A 22,193-nucleotide genomic window follows, 5' to 3' on the forward strand; every position below is an offset into this window, starting at 1 on the left:
GAGCGCAAGAAGTTTAGTAAGATCCCCTTACGCTATCCTCGCATTTCCAAACACACTCCTTTACTTTCTGTCCCACTAGGCAAACCACCGATTTTTGGCAGTGAAGATTATTGTATGTGGAGTGATAAAATGAGGCACCATCTAACCTCACTCCACGCTAGTATTTGGGACATTGTTGAGTTTGGTGCGCAGGAACCATCCGTTGGGGATGAAGGCTATGACTCGGACGAGGTAGCCCAAATCTGGTACTTCAACTCCCAAGCCACTACTATACTCCTCGCCTCTCTAAGTTGAGAGGAGTATAATAAAGTGCAAGGGTTGAAGAGTGACAAAGAAATTTGGGACGTACTCAAGACCGCGCACGAAGGAGATGAGGTGACCAAGATCACCAAGCAGGAAACGATCGAGGGGGAGCTCGGTCGCTTCATGCTTCATCAAGGGGAGGAGCCACAAGCGATGTACAACCGGCTCAAGACCTTGGTGAACCAAGTGCGCAACCTCGGGAGCACCAAATGGGATGACCATGAAATGGTCAAGGTTATTCTAAGATCACTTGTATTTCTTAATCCTACACAAGTTCAATTAATTCGTGGTGATCCTAGATACAAGCTTATGTCTTCCGAGGAAGTAATAGGAAAATTTGTGAGCTTTGAATTGATGATCAAAGGCTCCAAGAAAATCATCAAGCAAGGCACCTCCTCCACACCCGAGATGCAACCCGTCGCATTCAAGGCGACGGAGGAGAAGAAAGAAGAGTCTGCATCAAGTAGACTCCCCATCGACGCCTCCAAGCTCGACAATGAGGAGATGACACTCATCATTAAGAGCTTCCGCCAAATCCTCAAGCAAAGGAGGGGGAAGGATTACAAACCCCGCTCCAAGGAGGTTTGCTACAAATGTGGTAAGCCCGGTCATTTTATCGCTAAATGTCCTTTATCTAGTGATAGTGACAGGGATAACGACAAGAGGGGAAAGAAGAAGTTCTACAAGAAAAAGGGTGGCGATGCCCATGTTTGTCGGGAGTGGGACTCCGACGAGAGCTCCACTGACTCCTCCTTCGACGAGGACGCCACCAACATCGCCGTCAACAAGGGTCTTCTCTTCCCAACGTCGGCCACAAGTGCCTCATGGCAAAGGATGGCAAAAAGAAGGTAAAATCTAGAGCCTCCACTAAATATGCAACATCTAGTGATGAGGAGAACTCTAGTGATGATGAGGATAATTTACTTGCCCTTTTTGCCAACTTAAACATGCAACAAAAGGAAAAATTAAATGAGTTAATAGGTGCTATTCATGAGAAGGATGAACTCTTGGATAGCCAAGAGAACTTCCTAATTAATGAAAATAAGAAGCATGTTAAGGTTAAAAATGCTTATGCTCAGGAAGTAGAAAAATGTGAAAAATTAACTAGTGAGCTAAGCACTTGCCATGATATTATTTCCAACCTGAGAGATGAGAATGCTAAATTAATTGCTAAGGTTGAGAAGTTAGATGTTTGTGATGATTCAATTGTTAATCTTAGAAATGATAATGCTAGTTTGATTACTAAGATTGACAAGTTGAATGCATCTCTCTCTAGCCTTAAAATTGAGAATGAAAAATTAATTGCTAAGGCTAAAGATTTAAACATTTGCAATGTTTCTATTTCCAATCTTAGAAAATAGAATGCTATTTTACATGCTAAGATTGATGCACTAAATGTTTGCAAACCGTCTACATCTACCGTTGATCATGTTACTATTTGCACTAGATGTAGAGACATTAATGTTGATGCTATCCATGATCACTTAGCTTTAATTAAACAACAAAATGATCACATAGCTCAACTTAGTGCTAAAATTAATGAGCATGACTTAGAAAATGAGAAATTTAAATTTGCTAGAAGCATGCTCTATAGTGGGAGACACCCAGGCATTAAGGATGGCATTGGCTTCCAACAGGGAGACAATGTCAAGCTTAATGCCCCTAAGAAATTGTCTAACTTTGTTAAGGGCAAAGCTCCCATGGTTTAGGATAACGAGGGCTATATTTTATATCCTGCTGGTTATCCCGAACTCAAAATTAGGAGAATTCATTCTAGGAAGTCTCACTCTGGCTCTCATCATGCTTTTATGTATAAGAGCGAGGCATCTAGTTCTAGGCAATCCACTCATGCTAAATTGCCTAAAAAGGAATCTCCTATTGCATCAAATGATCATAACATTTCATTTAAAACTTTTGATGCATCATATGTTTTAACTAATAAATCAGACAAAATAGTTGCCAAATATGTTGGGGGCAAACACAAGGGGTCAAAGACTTGTGTTTGGGTACCCAAGGTGCTTGTTTCTAATGTGAAAGGACCCAAGACCGTTTGGGTACCTAAGAACAAGGCCTAAACTTGTTTTGTAGGTTTATGCATCCGGGGGCTCAAGTTGGATAATTGATAGCGGGTGCACAAACCACATGACTGGGGAGAAAAGGATGTTCTCCTCCTATGAGAAAAATCATGATCCCCAAAGAGCTATCACATTCGGGGATGGAAATCAAGGTTTGGTCAAAGGACTTGGTAAAATTGCTATATCTCCTCACCATTCTATTTCCAATGTTTTTCTTGTAGATACTTTAGATTACAATTTGCTTTCTGTTTCTCAATTATGCAAAATGGGTTACAACTGTCCTTTTACGGATATATGTGTTACTATCTTTAGAAGAAGTGATGATTCAGTAGCATTTAAGGGAGTGTTAGAGGGTCATTTTAACGCCCTGAATTTGGGGGGTAGAATTTTTTCTTCTTTTCTCTCACCAAATTCGGGCGTTACTCTCTTTTCTCTTCCTGATTCGCTCTTTCTTCCCAATTTCAATCCAGTATAGTGACAAGTGTCCGTGTCGTGTATGAACAAAGACCTAAGTGTCATGGGTGTTGTATCATGCCGAAGCACATTTCTTTGTCTGATATTGCGTGTTCGTCTCGTTTTGTCTCGGTTTTTGGTTCGTGATTGGAGCCCGTGTCGTGCGTCTCGGATTGGGTCGTGCGTGTCGTGGGTTTCGATCCGCGAAGTGGTCCGGCCCAACCCAGCCCGGTCCGGCCCGGCCCGGCCCTGCGCGCCCCTGGCGCCCACCCCCCCATGCGCCCCTCCTCCTCTCCCTCTCTCATTTGGATTTCCCGCGCAACAACCTCCCTCTCCCTCTTCCACCTCTCTCTCCCCGTGGTGCCCTAGGGATTGGAGACGGCAATCACCGGAATTTGGACCCCGAGGTGAGCTCCCCTCCCCTTCCCTTCTCCTCTCTCTCCCTCTCCCTCCCCTTTTCTTCCCTGCGCGCCCCCCTCTCTTTCCCCTGCGCGCGGCGGCGCCCGCCCCTGCCCCTCCCCGGCGCGGCGGCGCTCGCCCGCCCTCGCCCCGGTCTTCCCCCGCGGCGGCGCTCGCCCGCCCCCTGCCCCTCCCCCGGCGCGGCGGCGCCCGCCCCCTGCCCCTCCCCCGCGCAGCAGCACTCGCTCGCCCCCGCCCCGGCCTTCCCCCGCGGCGGCGCTCGCCCGCCCCCGCCCCGGCCTCCCCCCGTAGCGGCGCTCGCCCCCCCGCCCCGGCCCTCGTGCGCGGCGACGCTCGCCCGCCCTCGCCCCGGCCCCTGCACGCGGCGACGCCCGCCCCCGCCCCGGCCTCCCCCGTGCGCGGCGGCGCCTGCCCCCGCCTCGGCCTCCCCCGTGGCGGCGCTCGCCCCCCCGCCTTGGCCCCACAGCGGCGCCCGCCCCCGGCCCCGGCGTGGTCGGCCCGCCCTTGCCCCGGCGCGGCCGGCTCTCCTGCCCCCGGCGCGGCCTCCCCTGCCCCCGGCGCGCAGCTCCCTGCGCGCGGCCTCGGCCCCCTGCGCGTGGCGTCCCAGCTCCCGGCGTGACTCGCGTGGCCTCGTTTACCCCCTAACGCGTTCCCGCGTGCGTAAACCCACACGCGCGGTGATTATTTCTGGTTTGTAGTTGATTTCAAACTCCGTTAATTAGCGTGCTGCGTCGCGCGCCTCGTCGCGCGACGATTCTCTTAGTTTATATTTATTAAAGTGTTGTATCGCGCGCTTCGTCGCGCGACGATCTATTTTAATTTCAGGTTGTTTAAGGTGCGATGTCGCGCGTCCAGACACGCGACGTTCCACTCTAAACTCAGCTCTGTTGGAGTATGTCGTCGTACGTTTCGTTGCGTGATGCTTAACGTCTATTTATAATTAGCGCAAGCGTCTCGTTGGGCGCTTTGTCGCGCAGCGAGTCGTTTACTTCTTAATGCAATCTAAATGTCGTGTCGTACGTCTCGACGTGCGGCCACTCCCTTTCATTCATCTTCAATTGTTTATAATGATTAAATGTGGAACTTGACTTTACTTTATGCCAAACGTAGTATTCAAATTAATTCCTTTCCATTAAACGAGTAGTTTGATTTACAATCTTGTAACATGATCGTTTCTCGACTATCTTTTTCTCTTTCTCTCTTAGCCTTAATTACGAACCCGCGTGGAACGTTTGTTTACTTACTGCATTCTATTGTATGGTGTACTGTTCTTTTGTATTAAATATGTGGATGTATGTATGTTTGCGCTCGCATAGAGAACGATCCGGTCGGAGAGCCGGAAGAACTCGAAGGAGAAGCCCCTGAGCAGCAGTCGGTTGGTGGAGGCAAGTGTCCCTTGACCTATCCCTATCCTATTCATTCTTTAATTCACCTTCTGCATTACACATTTATGCCTAAGGATTGACTAGCTTTGTTATTCATGTCCTTGTTTACCTATTTGGGTTGGATTATTATTGTTTAGCTTTATGCTATTGCTCAACTATAATCAATGAACATGATGAGATTATCTATGATACGCTGTTTTCCCTTTTGATTATGATGATGGAACTTGTGGCCCTTAAGGGGACTCGAGCGGTTTCTCGAGTGCCTCTCCGTAAGGACCTGTTCTTTGGATGACCGCCCAGGAAAACAGTGCAACCATGAGGGTGGAATGGGGTGCCCTTAGCTGAATAATTAGAGGATCCGGGGTGTAGTTCGCTTAGCCGTCGTGCCGTCAATGGGGCTCGGTGTATGCAGCTCGCTCTGCCAAGGTTGATTTGTCCCTTGGGGAGGAGTGCGGTACATTTAGGAAACCTAACGAGCGACTACAGCCCCGGGGAGTCTTTGTAAAGGCTACGTAGTGAAACCCTGCTGGGTCACCTTGGTAGTGATCAATGGAGAGTCATGATCTCCGGGCAGAAAGGGAATCACAGCTTGTGGGTAAAGTGCACAACCTCTGCAGAGTGTTTGAAAATTGATATATCAGCCGTGCTCGCGGTTATGAGCGGCCAAGGGAGCTTCAGTGATTAGTGGTACTTGATCTGAGACATTTTGGTTTACAGGTGACAATGAGATTAATGGTTCTGGTTATGACTATGGTACTGGTAAGTGGTATTCTTTCCGTCTGGAAAGGGTACATCGGGCTAATAACTTGGGTTAATGCTAAAACCTGGCTTTCTACTAGTAAATAATAATCTGACCAACTAAAAGCAACTGCTTGACTTATCCCCCACATAAAGCTAGTCCACTACAGCCAAACAAGACACTTGCTGAGTATGTTGATGTGTACTCACCCTTGCTCTACACACCAAACCCCCATCCCCAGGTTGTCAATATTGCAACCACTGCTCAGGAGAAGATGAAGCCGTGGAAGGAGACTTCCAGGAGTTCCAAGACTATGACGAGTTCTAGGCGTGGGTTAGCAGCAACCCCCAGTCGGCTGCCTGTGAAGGCCGCGTTTATCTACGTTTCTTTTCCGCACTTTGATTTATTGTAAAGACTATGTGGATGTCTCAGACATATGATGTAATCGACTATTTCCCTTTTTAATACTATTTGAGCACTGTGTGATGATGTCCATGTTATGTAACTGCTGTGAATGTGAATTGCTGATCCTGGCACGTACATGGTTCGCATTCGGTTTACCTTCTAAAACCGGGCGTGACATAGGTGGTATCAAAGCCGTGCTGACTATAGGACCGCTAACCTAGAGTAGAATGGTCGTTCTAAGGACTATAGACCTCTGTCCCTGCCTTGACTTTGATATCCCTTCAAAAGTTGGTCATACCGACCAAACCTATGTTCTACTATATATTATACCTTGCTGAAAATTGTGTTTTATTCTAATCCTTTATTTATTTATGGTTCATTACTTGCTGGTCATATTAGTTCTGTTCTCACTCTTTTGCTTGCGGTGTCTTTTGTAGATGGCTCGTCTTAGACACACCGCACGGAAGTTCATCATCCCCTTCTTACCCTCCCGCCTTGCTGAGCGTCCGCTTCGCCATCCCGTGGCCGGACAGTCCAGTCACTTGGAGAGGCTGCACCACCGCCTGCATGAGGAGCAGGAACGTCGACGACAGGAGCATCAGGGCTCTTCTTTCTCACTCCAGCAGGAGATAGAGTCTGTGAGGAGCTGCTCCCCTGTGCTTCCCCTGGAGGCGCCCCCTGCACCACCACTGGGCGCCCCAGCTTCTGGAGTAGCTGCTGAAGGAGACCCAGACGACGGAGGTGGCGACGACAGCTCGAGCCACGACACCGACTTCTCTGCTGACCAGGAGCCGGAAGGATGGGTTGCTCGACCCATCACTCGCGACGCTGCTCGCGGGTGTCACTTCCATGATGCGCTCGACACCCTGCTACGTCGGGCACTTAACCGGCGTACTTGGTCCATCGAGTATCGCTGTGTGGTCTACCAGCATAGTCGCGGGGTCTACCCGGACCGCTGGGAGGCGACCTGCTTGGTGCGCCGTCCGGAGAACAGTCTCCAGGGTGCGGAGGCCTGCTCAGAGCACTATTCTATCTCTGAGCGGGACTCAGCTGAGGCAGCCATGCAAGATGCTGCACGGCGTGCGCTTTCGCACTACTGCTCGGTTCTCGGTGGGGTAGCTGATGGTCTCAACCTGAAGTATTACCCCCGCCGTCGTTCTGGCAGCACAGGAGGCGTGATTGTCTCACTTGTTGGTGAGGACAATCCTAGGTTAAGCAGCACAGTCAACCTAGCCGCCGTGCTAAACACAGAGCTGGACCATGCGCTAGACGAGCTGAGTAGGGCTCGTGCTGAGATCGCCCTGCTGCGGGCTGAGCGCGCGGAACGTCGTCACCTGGATGATGGTTCCCCCGCTCCCGTCGGGACTCAGCACCCGTACCGCTCACCTCGGCGTGGACACCAGTCTTATGGCAATCCCGACTGCAAGACCAAGATAAATCTAGAACCATAGATCGTTAGAATCGGATCTTGTAATTAATACAAAATATATACGTAGAAGCTACAGTATTAGCGTTAGTCTCGCTTTTAGTTAGTCTTAGTTAGACAGGGTAGTTTACTATATCCTGTGCATTTATGTTTGTCATGATGAACTATGTTTGGTTTGGATCTTTGTAATGACTATCACCAGAGTGTGGGCATCCCCTGCATTTTGGTTTACCTATTATATTAATGGAGTTAGTTATCTAGTTGGGAAACCTTTTATTCCACTTTCCTCTTTATCTGAGAAGCTGTGTTGGTCTGTGTTGGAGATCAGTGAGGATGCTCATCTGTTCAGTGTGGTGGAGAATTCCATACTCTTTTCTTATGCTGCAAGATTTGCAAGATCAGTTCTGATGTGTGGTTGCATTCTGTAGATGTCAGAGAATTGGCGCAGTGGAGGAAGGCGTGCTCAGCAGGAGCAAGCCGCTCAACAGGTAGAGGTGCCCCAGCAACAGCAGCTGCCACCCCCGCCCCCGATGTCGATCGAGCAGATGTTTCTGATGCAGACTCAGGCAGTCCAAGCCATCGGTCAGACTCTGGCCGCCATTCAGCAGCAGAAACAACAACAGGCCCCACCTCAACCTTAGATGCCTCAGATCCCCAGGACAAGCGTGCTGAATTCATGAGAGGTCATCCACCAACGTTCGCTCACTCTTCTGACCCCATGGATGCTGAAGACTGGCTGCGCACTGTGGAGCGGGAGTTGCATACTGATCAGTGTGACGACAGGGAGAAAGTCCTGTATGGTCCTCGTCTGTTGAGAGGAGCAGCTCAGTCATGGTGGGAGTCTTATCTCACCACCCATGCCAACCCCGACACCATCACCTGGGAAGAGTTCAGAGGTAACTTTCGTCAGTACCATGTGCCCGCAGGTCTGATGACAGTGAAGAAGGAGGAGTTCCTGACCCTCAAGCAAGGGTCATCGTCTGTAAGCGAGTACCGGGACAGGTTTCTGCAGCTGTCTCGCTATGCTCCTGAAGACGTCAACACCGATGCCAAGTGACAGTACCGTTTCTTGAGAGGCTTGGTTGACCCTCTGTAGTACCAATTGATGAATCATACCTTCCCGACATTCCAGCACTTGATTGACAAAGCAATCATGACAGAGAGGAAGCGTAAGGAGATGGAGGATCGTAAGCGTAAGATTAGTGGACCCCAGCCTGGAAGCAGCAATCGTCCTCGTTTCTAAGGCAATCAACCTCAGCAGTTCAGGCAGAACCAGCGTCCACCTCAGCATCAGCAGTTCCAAAGGCAGTATCCTCAGCACCAGTATCAGAATCGTCAGAGCAATCAATCAGGAGGAGGTCAGTTTCAGAGGCAGAATCAGCAGGCACCTCGTCTTCCTACCCCAGCGACCCAGCAGAACAGTCAGGCAGCACCAGCTCAGGTTGGAAACAGAGCATGTTTCCACTGTGGAGAGCAAGGCCACTGGGTGATGCAATGTCCAAAGAAGGCAGCCCAACAGCAATCAGGCCCCAATGCCCCAGCGAAGCAGAATGTGTCTCAGCCTGGAGCAGGCAACCGCTCTCAGCCGCGCTATAATCATGGGAGACTGAACCACTTGGAGGCTGAAGCAGTTCAGGAGACCCCCGACATGATAGTAGGTATGTTCCCAGTCGACTCTCATATTGCAGAGGTGTTATTTGATACTGGAGCAACACATTCTTTCATTACTGCATCATGGGTAGAAGCACATAATCTTCCAATAACTGCCATGTCAACCCCCATTCAAATTGACTCAGCCGGTGGTAGAATTCGAGCCGATAGCATTTGTTTGAATGTATGTGTGGAAATAAGGGGGATAGCGTTTCCCGCTAACCTCATAGTAATGGGTACTCAGGGAATAGACGTCATCCTAGGGATGAATTGGCTAGATAAGTATCAGGCAGTTATCAGTTGTGGTAAGAGGACAATCAAGTTGGTGTCCCCACTAGGAGAGGAAGTGGTGACCGAGTTAGTCCCGCCTGAGCCAAAGAAAGGAAGTTGTTATCAGATGGCTGTCGATAGCAGTGAAGCAGACCCAATTGAGAGTATCAAGGTTGTGTCCGAGTTCCCAGATGTGTTTCCAAAGGACCTAACGGGTATGCCACCAGAGCGGAAAGTTGAGTTTGCTATAGAGCTTCTTCCTGGAACCGCCCCCATCTTTAAGAGAGCTTACAGAGTATCAGGACCAGAGTTGTTTGAACTTAAAAAGTAGATCGATGAGCTGTCGGAGAAAGGTTACATCCGGCCAAGCACCTCGCCTTGGGCCGCCCCTGTCCCATTTGTGGAAAAGAAAGATGGCACCAGAAGGATGTGTATCGATTATCGAGCTTTGAATGAAGTCACAATCAAGAACAAGTACCCCTTGCCCAGAATAGAAGATCTGTTCGACCAGTTGAGAGGAGCCAATGTGTTCTCCAAGATTGATCTAAGGTCAGGTTATCATCAGCTCAGGATCCAACCTTCAGACATTCCGAAGACGGCATTCATTACCAAGTATGGGTTGTATGAGTTCACTGTGATGTCTTTCGGCCTAACAAATGCACCAGCCTTCTTTATGAACTTGATGAACAGTGTATTCATGGATTATCTTGATAAGTTTGTGGTGGTATTCATTGATGACATTCTAATTTATTCTCATAGCAAAGAAGAGCATACAGATCATTTGAGGATGGTATTGCAGAGATTACGAGAGCACCAGTTGTATGCAAAGTTGAGCAAGTGCGAGTTCTGGATCAGTGAAGTCCTGTTCTTGGGTCACATAATCAACAAGGAAGGATTGGCTGTGGATCCGAAGAAAGTGGCAGACATTCTGAACTGGAAAGCGCCAATAGATGCTCGAGGAATCAAGAGTTTCATTGGAATGGCCGGATATTATAGGCGATTCATTGAAGGGTTTTCGAAGATTGCGAAACCAATGACAGCGTTGCTAGGCAACAAGGTCGAGTTCAAGTGGACCCAGAATTGTCAAGAGGCCTTCGAAGCGCTGAAAGAGAAGTTGACTACAACGCCTGTCTTAGTCTTGCCTGATGTGCACAAGCCCTTCTCGGTGTATTGTGATGCTTGTTTCACCGGTTTGGGATGCGTGTTGATGCAAGAGGGAAGAGTTGTGGCTTACTCGTCTCGACAACTAAAAGTTCATGAGCAGAATTATCCAATCCATGACCTAGAGTTGGCAGCAGTGGTTCACGCACTAAAGACATGGAGGCACTATCTGTATGGACAGAAATGCGATGTTTACACAGACCACAAGAGTCTGAAGTACATATTCACTCAGTCAGAGCTAAATATGAGGCAACGAAGATGGTTAGAGCTGATCAAAGACTATGAGTTGGAGATGTAGGATTACGAAGAGGCTACACTAGCGCAAAACAAAGTTTTCAACCCCATAATACCAAGAACTACTGCGGTTATAGGTCATGGAATTACCACTAGACGCGCAGAGCAGCGGAAGACGTCTCGATGTAGACGAACGCGTCGAGCAGTGCCGTGCAGTCGCCGGCGTTCTTCACGTCCTCGCACGGTTCGTCCAAGTGCTCCAGATGCAGCACCTCCGAGGTATCCACACGTACAGGGAGGAAGCGCCGCGTACCGAACTGCTAGGTTCGCGACGGCGGCTTGGCGAGGGCGAGAGGTGAGCGGCGGCTGCTAGTTTGCAGGTGGCGAATTAGGTTATCTCTTAACCGCACCCCCGCCCCTCATTATATAGGCGTTATGGTGGGCTTCTGACACCGAGGCCCATCATTAACCCTAAAGCCCAGTCTAATTTCAGATCTAATCCGAATTAGGCTTCCTTCCCCTTAAGTGTGTGACCCTATAGGTTCACGTACAAATAGACATAGCCCGAGTACTCTTACTTGGCCCAATAATTGACAGCGGCCTCTAGCAAGACATGTCAACTCCTATGTGTATGTAAAGATCATATCAGACGAACCATTGCGACATTACGTACATGTTGTTCCCTTTGTCTCACGATATTTGGTCTGGCTCTAAGCTGACCTCTCTTTCTCGATACTGTGAATTGGAATCCTTTCAATGGTTAACTCTTAACCCTAGCACGGCCATGCATTTCTTGATCCAATCACTCGAGGGGCCCAGAGATATCTCTCTCACAAAGAGAGGGACAAATTCCATCTTGACTGACCATGCCTCATAGCATGCTTCCTGACAAACCCAAAACTACCTTTATAACTACCCAGTTATGGGATAGCGTTTGATAGTCCCTAAGTAAGTCAATTCACATCTTGAGAACATGCGACAATCTCAGGTCTAAGGATACATTATTCATGTTGCAAGAAGAGAACTATATTACAATATCTCACGTTGGGTCGGTCCAGCCTCATGTCATACATGCGCCCACATTATTAGTTTAACATCTCCATGTTCATGACTTGTGAAATGTAGTCATCAACTAATACATGTGCTAGTCATCGACTCTGACTAGGGACATCATTTAGAATAACCATATAAGTAAAGAATCTCACAAACAATTCACATAATTGCTAATCAATACAAGGTGCCTTCCATGGATATTCAATTAAGCAATATATATATCATGGATACAAAGAAATATGCTCATCTCTATGATTATCTCTAGGGCATATTTCTAACAGTCTCCCACTTGCACTAGAGTTAATCTAGAAGATATCTAATACCCATAGATCTCACGTGGGCCTCATGCTTAGGTTGTGGAAGAGGTTTTGTCAAAGGATCAGCAACATTCAAATCCGTATTTATTTTGCATATCTTTATCTCACCCCGCCTAATGAATTCCCGTATGAGGTGAAACTTCCGCAGTACGTGTTTGTTTTTCTGGTGGTTCCTTGGCTCCTTAGCTTGCGCAATAGCCCCATTGTTGTCACAGTAGAGGTTCAATGGACTAGAGGCATTAGGAAACACACCAAGCTCGATGAGGAACATCCTTATCCAAACACCTTCCTTCGCAGATTCAGAAGCTGCAATGTACTCGGCTTCTGTTGTAGAATCAGTCACAGTCTCCTGTTTGGAACTCTTCCAACTAACAGCACCACCATTAATTGTGAACACAAAACCTGATTGCGATTTTAACTCGTCTAGGTCAGTTTGGAAGCTAGCATCGGTGTAACCAGTTACAACGAGCTCCTCCTTACCCCCATATACCAGGAACATATCTTTAGTCCTTCTTAAGTACTTAAGAATGCCTTTTACCGCTGTCCAGTGATCCTCACCTGGATCAGCCTGGTATCTACTCGTAGCACTTATAGAGTATGAAACATCTGGGCGTGTACTTATCATGGCATACATGATTGAACCAATTGCTGAGGCGTATGGTACCTTACTCATGCGCTCCCGCTCATTAGCCGTTGCAGGACATTGCATCTGGCTAAGGTGTTTACCATGTGACATAGGTATGAACCCTTTCTTGGACTGTTCCATGTTGAACCGTTTCAAAACCTTGTCAATGTACGTATCTTGACTTAATCCTATAAGCCTCTTCGACCTATCTCTATAGATCCTTATGCCCAAAATATATGCTGCTTCCCCTAAGTCCTTCATAGAAAAACTCTTTTCAGTGAAGCCTTGACGGACTCCAGCATAGGAATGTCATTCCCAATCAATAATATGTCATCCACATACAAGATCAGAAATAGAACAGCGCTCCCACTTTCCTTCTTGTAAACACAAGCTTCTTCTTCATTCTGATGAAAACCAAGCCCTTTGATCACTTCATCAAAACGAATGTTCCAACTCCGAGATGCTTGCTTCAACCCATAAATGGATTTCTAAAGTTTGCATATCTTTCCAGCATTGATCGGATCGACAAAACCCTCGGGCTGTATCATATACACGTCCTCACCTAGGTTTCCATTAAGGAAAGCTGTTTTGACATCCATCTGCCAAATCTCATAATCGAAATATGCGGCAACAGCTAGAATGATCCGAATAGATTTAAGCATCGCTACTGGCGAGAATGTCTCGTCATAGTCAACTCCTTGAACTTGTCGAAAACCCTTTGCAACAAGTCGAGCCTTATAGATGTGAACATTTCCATCCATGTCTTTCTTCTTCTTATAGATCCATTTGCATTCTATAGGTCTAACACCATCAGGCGGGTCAACCAAGTTCCAAACTTGATTTTCTCCCATGGAATCTATCTCGGATCTCATGGCGACATGCCATTTCTCGGAATCTAGGTCCATCATCACTTCTGAATATGTTGCAGGTTCGTCGTTGTCTAACAACAACACTTCCCCATTGCCCAACAATAGCACTTCTCCTCGTGCCTCGCGAAGCCTTGCTGACCTTCGTGGTTGTGGTGGTGTTTCTCTTGCCATAGACGTCTCAACTTGTTCTGCTACATTAGCATCACTTGTTGAATCTTGTCCCACTGGCTCATCCTGAACTTCTTCAAGATACACCTTTTGTTTACTTTTCTCTCTTTTGAGAAACTCTTTCTCTAAGAACACACCGTTCCAGGCGACAAACACTTTGCCCTCTGACCGGTGGTAAAAGTAATATCCTAAAGTTTCCTTTGGATATCCCACGAACATGCACTTGTCCGATTTTGGAGTGAGTTTATTCGACTGTAGTCGCTTGACGTAAACCTCACAACCCCAAATCTTCAGAAAAGACAAACTGGGAGTCTTCCCAGTCCACATCTCATATGGTGTCTTAACTACGGACTTAGACAGTACCCTATTTAGTGTGAAAGCTGCTGTTTCTAGAGCGTATCCCCAAAACGACAAAGGTAGGTCCGACTGGCTCATCATTGATCGAACCATATCCAATAAAGTCCGATTACGTCGCTCAGACACGCCATTCCTCTGAAGCGTTCCAGGCGGCGTAAGCTGTGGAACAATTCCACAAGTCTTTAGATGATTGCTAAACTCATGACTCAAATATTCACCACCACGATCTGATCGCAGTGCTTTAATTTTCTTGCCACGCTGATTTTCTACTTCATTCTGAAACTCTTTGAACTTTTCTAAGGATTCAGACTTGTGTTTCATTAAGTAGACATACCCATATCTACTAAAATCATCAGTGAAGGTTATGAAGTATTGGAATCCTCCCCTAGCTGTCGTACTCATTGGTCCGCACACATCAGTATGTATGAGTTCCAATAAATCTAATGTCCTCTCCGGTAAACCCGTGAAAGGCGCCTTGGTCATCTTACCAAGTAAGCAAGCTTCACATGTCTCGTATGATTCAAAATCAAACGAAGTTAAAAGCCCATCAGAATGAAGCTTCTTCATGCGATTCTCACTTATATGACCCAAACGACAGTGCCACATGTAGGTAGGACTTAAATCATTAGGCCGAGGCCTTTTAGCACTAATATTACATATAGGTGCATCATCAAGATTTAAAATGAATAACCCATTCATAATGGATGCAAAAGCCACAAACATGCCATTCTTAGAGATCACACAACCATTGTTTTCACTCGCAAATGAATAACCATCCTTCATCAAACATGAAGGAGACATAATGTTTCGACTCATACTAGGAACTAGATAACAATTATTTAACTCCAAAATAAATCCTGATGGGAGGTGGAGTTGCATCATCCCGACGGTCAACGCAGCAACTCTTGCATTATTGCCTACCCGGAAATCAACTTCTCCTCTTTTCACGCTTCTACTTCTTATCATTCCCTGCATCGAATTGCAAATATGGGCATCCGATCCGGTATCAAATACCCAAGAATTAATATAAGAATCAACAAGAAAAATTTCTGTAATGTGAATAGCAAGTGTACCTGCTGTGGCTGTACCCTTACCGCCGTGATCCTTAATAGAGGCCAAGTACTGCTTGCAATTCCTTTTCCAGTGACCAAGTTCTTTGCAATAAAAGCACTCTGCATCTGCAGCTGGTCCAGCCTTGGGCTTTTGATTTGGCTTGGATACTGTATCCTTTGCCTTGCCCTTCTTCTTTTGAGACTTACCCTTCTTCTTAAAGTTGGGTTTGTTTTGGACCGCCATCACATGGCCGCTGCTGCCAGCGCTTTTCTTTATGTCCCCCTCTGCTGTTTTCAGCATGCCACATAGTTCATTGAGGCCCCTCTCCGCCCCATGCATATGGTAGTTCGTGATGAAGTTTCCATAGCTGGGCGGAAGAGATGCCAAAATGAAGTCAGTGGCCAACTCTTGGCTTATTGGGAAGCCTAGCTTTTCCAACCTCTGACTGTAATCAACCATTTTGATTACGTGTGGCCCAACTGCTGCGCCTTCTGCTAGCTTGCATTCCAGAAAGGCTTTGGACACATTGAACCTTTCAGTCCTAGCCTGAGTCTGGAACATATCCTTGAGCGCCACGATCATATCGTGCACCTCATGGTTTGTCTCAAACTGCATCTGCAGCTCAGGCTCCATGCAAGCAAGCATTAGGCAACTCACTTCAAGATTAGCATCCATTGCTTTCTTGTAAGCGGTTTTAGCTGTAGCAGTTGCATTTTCACCAGGATAATCTAGCAGTGGGGTGTCTAGAACGTCTTCCTTTTTTTCAGCCCTAAGAACAATTCTCAGGTTACGGATCCAATCCGTATAGTTTGTTCCATTTAACTTATCCTTTTCAAGAATTGATCGCAAAGTAAATGTTGGTGTGCTAGGTGCCATTTATCTACAACAAAATAATGCAAAATACTAAGACAAAAATATCCATGACAGAGTAAATCATATTAAACATTTAATAGTCTACTCCCACTAAAATCAATATCCCTCTATTGATACTTAGTGATTCAGAACCCACAACTAACAAGTCTACTAGTGAGCTTTAGCATCACCGCTAGAAGACAAGGTAGATCTGTAAGCAACTCCTTGCTAATCATATCATATATATGACTTCTGTTGTTGGGTGACATCTCTATGTCTCGGCTCCCAACCTTATGCCCCAAAGTCCTTAACCATTAAGCTGACTTTGTTTAAGTTAACCAACCCTTTCTGCAGTTCGTATCCGATACAAACCTATCTAGTCAAGGAAAACTGGTGGCACCCTAATTTCATAGACCCACCACCAATTGTACAAGACTTATGATAGTGCAAGGTTTGGAGAGGCATTAAAGCTTAAACATTTATGAGGGATCGTCCTACTTATATCATCGCACGCAAGGACATATATGCAATATGAACAAGTAGAACATTAAGAATGGCATTCACACAACAGTTGTGATTCGGTATGGCTTGTTTTCACATGGTGATCCCCATCTCCAAAAATCTGTCCATCACAATGATCTCCATCTCCATGATATAGGTATGCCATCCTCCAGGTGATGAGTCCTTCAAGACCTATCTAACATATGCTGGTAAACAAATTACATATACGCTTTGGATCATCACATGTTGACACGCAGGTCATTACATTAAATTTGGACAATACATGTGGCTCCAGCCGTATTGCCCTGGTCACGACACGCAGGTCATGAATAATTTATTAACATGCATCATATACACAATAGCCATACCGATCACAAGATGTCCTGCAAAAACAGGTTAGACAAACACGTTTCTATACGTTCGCCACTTCAGCAGATAGCCACGGCGGTCCCATGTATGGAAATTCCACTGGAAATCTCATGCGGTTGATCAAATCAACCCAAATCCGAGACTTTCGACCTGAAGAAGATTACACTCATGACGTCGATCTGTTACGTCAATCTGCTGGTTGTGTACGCAGTTAGCCCCGATGGTGATTCCAGCCGGTAGGGGCAAGTCGCGCATACAACAGAGAAGGACGAACTGATCTCTCCAGTCATATCCGATGTAATCTACTTCAACCCTTTATTACCAATTGATCTAATCAAACTGTGCATCAAGTAGATCCATCTCATGAACCTAGATCCAGACCTAAAACTACGCAGAACCTGCCTTTGATACCACTGTAGGATTACGGGGAGGCTACACTAGCGCAAAACAAAATTTTCAACCCCATAATACCAAGAACTACTGCGGTTATAGGTCATGGAATTACCACTAGACGCGCAGAGCAGCGAAAGACGTCTCGATGTAGACAAACGCGTCGAGCAGTGCCGTGCAGTCGCCGGCGTTCTTCACGTCCTCGCACGGTTCATCCAAGTGCTCCAGATGCAGCACCTCCGAGGTATCCACACATACAGGAAGGAAGCGCCGCGTACCGAACTGCTAGGTTCGCGACGGCGGCTTGGCGAGGGCGAGAGGTGAGCGGCGGCTGCTAGTTTGCAGGTGGCGAATTAGGTTATCTCTTAACCGCGCCCCTGTCCCTCATTATATAGGCGTTATGGTGGGCTTCTGACACCGAGGCCCATCATTAATCCTAAAGCCCAGTCTAATTTCGGATCTAATCTGAATTAGGCTTCCTTCCCCTTAAGTGTGTGACCCTATAGGTTCACGTACAAATAGACATAGCCCGAGTACTCTTACTTGGCCCAATAATTGACAGCGGCCTCTAGCAAGACATGTCAACTCCTATGTGTACGTAAAGATCATATCAGACGAACCATTGCGACATTACGTACATGTTGTTCCCTTTGTCTCACGATATTTGGTCTGGCTCTAAGCTGACCTCTCTTTCTCGATACTGTGAATTGGAATCCTTTCAATGGTTAACTCTTAACCCTAGCACGACCATGCATTTCTTGATCCAATCACTCGAGGGGCCCAGAGATATCTCTCTCACAAAGAGAGGGACAAATTCCATCTTGACTGACCATGCCTCATAGCATGCTTCCTGACAAACCCAAAACTACCTTTATAACTACCCAGTTATGGGATAGCGTTTGATAGTCCCTAAGTAAGTCAATTCACATCTTGAGAACATGCGACAATCTCAGGTCTAAGGATACAGTATTCATGTTGCAAGAAGAGAACTATATTACAATATCTCACGTTGGGTCGGTCCAGCCTCATGTCATACATGCGCCCACAGGAGATTCATTACCATCCAAGCAAAGCGAACGTAGTGGCAGATGCTTTGAGCAGGAAGAGTCAGGTCAATCTGATGGTCGCTCGTTCGATGCCTTATAAGTTGGCCAAAGAGTTTGACAGGTTGAGTCTCGGATTTCTGAACAACTCGCGAGGAGTCACAGTTGAGATGGAACCTACCCTGGAGCAGGAAATCAAAGAAGCACAGAAGAATGATGAGAAGATCAGTGAGATCCGGCGACTGATTCTAGATGGCAGAGGCAAAGATTTTCGAGAAGATGCAGAAGGTGTGATATGGTTCAAAGACCGCTTGTGCGTTCCCAATGTCTAGTCTATTCGGGAGTTGATTCTCAAGGAAGCTCATGAGACAGCCTATTCGATTCACCCTGGCAGTGAGAAGATGTATCAAGATCTGAAGAAAAAATTCTGGTGGTACGGGATGAAGAGGGAAATCGCAGAGCATGTGGCTATATGCGATAGTTGTCGGTGGATCAAGGCAGAGCACCAGAGACCAGCTGGATTGTTGCAGCCGTTGCAAATCCCTCAGTGGAAATGGGATGAAATTGGTATGGATTTCATAGTCGGATTGCCTCGCACTCGAGCCGGCTACTATTCTATTTGGGTAGTGGTGGACCGCTTGACCAAGTCCGCCCACTTCATACCTGTCAAGACCAACTACAGCAGTGCAGTATTGGTAGAGTTGTACATGTCTCGGATCGTTTGTCTTCATGGTGTGCCAAAGAAGATAGTGTTAGACCGAGGAACACAGTTCACCTCTCATTTCTGGCAGCAGTTGCATGAAGCCTTGGGCGCACATCTGAATTTTAGTTCAGCTTATCACCCGCAGACTGATGGTCAGACCGGAAGGACAAATCAAATCCTTGAAGACATGTTGAGAGCCTATGCGTTGCAAGATCAGTCCGGATGGGACAAGCGATTGCCTTATGCAGAGTTCTCCTATAACAACAGTTACCAGGCCAGCTTGAAGATGTCACCATTTCAAGCGCTTTATGGAAGAAGTTGTAGAACTCCGTTGCAATGGGATCAGCCTGAAGAAAAGCAAGTGTTCGGGCCAGACATTCTGCTTGAAGCCGAAGAGAACATCAAGATGGTTCGAGAGAATCTGAAGATAGCGCAATCAAGGCAGCGAAGCTATGCAGACACAAGAAGAAGAGAACTGAGTTTTTAAGTCGGAGACTTTGTCTATCTGAAAGTGTCACCGATCAGAGGAGTCAGAAGGTTCGGAGTCAAAGGCAAGCTAGCACCCCGCTACATCGGTCCGTATCAAATTCTCGCAAGGCGTGGAGAAGTGGCCTATCAGCTTAGCCTACCAGAAAATTTGTCTGCTGTGCATGATGTCTTTCATGTGTCTCAGTTGAAGAAGTGCTTGCGTGTGCCGGAAGAGCAATTGCCAGTGGAAGGTCTTGAAGTCCAAGAGGACTTGACCTACACAGAGAAACCAGCGCAAATTCTTGAGACGGCAGACAGAGTCACCCGAAGGAAGACCATCAGAATGTGCAAAGTCAGATGGAATCACCACTCTGAGGAAGAAGCAACTTGGGAGCGCGAAGATGATCTAATGGCCAAATACCCTGAGCTCTTTGCTAGCCAACCCTGAATCTCGAGGGTGAGATTATTTTAAGGGGGATAGGTTTGTAACGCCCTGAATTTGGAGGGTAGAATTTTTTCTTCTTTTCTCTCACCAAATTCGGGCGTTACTCTCTTTTCTCTTCCTGATTCGCTCTTTCTTCCCAATTTCAAACCAGTATAGTGACAAGTGTCCGTGTCGTGTATGAACAAAGACCTAAGTGTCATGGGTGTTGCATCATGCCGAAGCACATTTCTTTGTCTGATATTGCGTGTTTGTCTCGTTTTGTCTCGGTTTTCGGTTCGCGATTGGAGCCCGTGTCGTGCATCTCGGATTGGGTCGTGCGTGTCGTGGGTTTCGATCCGCGAAGTGGCCCGGCCCAACCCAGCCCGGCCCGGCCCGGCCCTGCGCGCCCCTGGCGCCCCCCCCCATGCGCCCCTCCTCCTCTCCCTCTCTCATTTGGATTTTCCGCGCAGCAACCTCCCTCTCCCTCTTCCACCTCTCTCTCCCCGTGGTGCCCTAGGGATTGGAGACGGCGATCACCGGAATTTGGACCCCGAGGTGAGCTCCCCTCCCCTCCCATTCCCTTCTCCTCTCTCTCCCTCTCCCTCCCCTTCTCTTCCCTGCGTGCCCCCCTCTCTCTCCCCTGCGCGCGGCGGCGCCCGCCCCCTGCCCCTCCCCCGCGCGGCGGCGCTTGCCCGCCCTCGCCCCGGCCTTCCCCCGCGGCGGCGCTCGCCCGCCCCCTGCCCCTCCCCCGGCGCGGCGGCGCTCGCCCGCCCCCGCCCCGGCCTTCCCCCGCGGCGGCGCTCGCCCGCACCCACCCCGGCCTCCCCCCGCGGCGGCGCTCGCCCCCCCGCCCCGGCCCTCGTGTGCGGCGGCGCTTGCCCGCCCCGGCCCCGGCCCCTGCGCGGCGGCGCCCGCCCCCGCCCCGGCCTCCCCTGTGCGTGGCACGCGCCCGCCCCTGCCTCGGCCTCCCCCGTGGCGGCGCTCGACCCCCCCCCCCCCCCCGTCTTGGCCCCGCGGCGGCGCCCGCCCATGGCCCCGGTGTGGTCCGCCCGCCCTTGCCCCGGCGCGGTTGGCTCCCCGGCCCCCGGCGCGGCCTCCGCTGCCCCCGGCGCGCAGCTCCCTGCGCGCGGCCTCGGCTCCTTGCGCGTGGCGTCCCAGCTCCCGGCGTGACTCGCGTGGCCTCGTTTACCCCCTAACGCGTTCCCGCGTGCGTAAACCCACGCGCACGGTGATTATTTCTGGTTTGTAGTTGATTTCAAACTCCGTTAATTAGCGTGCTGCGTCGCGCGCCTCGTCGCGCGACGATTCTCTTAGTTTATATTTATTAAAGTGTTGTGTCGCGCGCTTCGTCGCGCGACGATCTATTTTAATTTTAGGTTGTTTAAGGTGCGATGTCGCGCGTCCAGACGTGCGACATTCCACTCTAAACTCAGCTCTGTTGGAGTATGTCGTCGTGCGTTTCGTCGCGCGATGCTTAACGTCTATTTATAATTAGCGCAAGCATCTCGTTGGGCGCTTTGTCGCGCAGCGAGTCGTTTACTTCTTAATGCAATCTAAATGTCGTGTCGTACGTCTCGACGTGCGGCCACTCCCTTTCATTCATCTTGAATTGTTTATAATGATTAAATGTGGAACTTGACTTTACTTTATGCCAAACGTAGTATTCAAATTAATTCCTTTCCATTAAGCGAGTAGTTTGATTTACAATCTTGTAACATGATCGTTTCTCGACTGTCTTTTTCTCTTTCTCTCTTAGCCTTAATTACGAACCCGCGTGGAACGTCTGTTTACTTACTGCATTCTATTGTATGGTGTACTGTTCTTTTGTATTAAATATGTGGATGTATGTATGTTTGCGCTTGCATAGAGAACGATCCAGTCGGAGAGCCCGAAGAACTCGCAGGAGAAGCCCCTGAGCAGCAGTCGGTTGGTGGAGGCAAGTGTCCCTTGACCTATCCCTGTCCTATTCATTCTTTAATTCACCTTCTTCATTACACATTTATGCCTAAGGATTGACTAGCTTTGTTATCCATGTCCTTGTTTACCTATTTGGGTTGGATTATTATTGTTTAGCTTTATGCTATTGCTCAACTATAATCAATGAACATGATGAGATTATCTATGATACGCTGTTTTCCCTTTTGATTATGATGATGGAACTTGTGGCCCTTAAGGGGACTCGAGCGGTTTCTCGAGTGCCTCTCCATAAGGACCTGTTCTTTGGATGACCGCCCGGGAAAACAGTGCAACCATGAGGGTGGAATGGGGTGCCCTTAGCTGAATAATTAGAGGATCCGGGGTATAGTTCGCTTAGCCGTCGTGCCTTCAATGGGGCTCGGTGTATGCGGCTCGCTCTGCCAAGGTTGATTTGTCCCTTGGGGAGGAGTGCGGTACATTTAGGAAACCTAACGGGCGACTACAGCCCCGGGGAGTCTTTGTAAGGGCTACGTAGTGAAACCCTGCTGGGTCACCTTGGTAGT

This window comes from Zea mays, chromosome 4 (genome assembly GCF_902167145.1).
Source record: "Zea mays cultivar B73 chromosome 4, Zm-B73-REFERENCE-NAM-5.0, whole genome shotgun sequence".
Taxonomy (NCBI): domain Eukaryota; kingdom Viridiplantae; phylum Streptophyta; class Magnoliopsida; order Poales; family Poaceae; genus Zea; species Zea mays.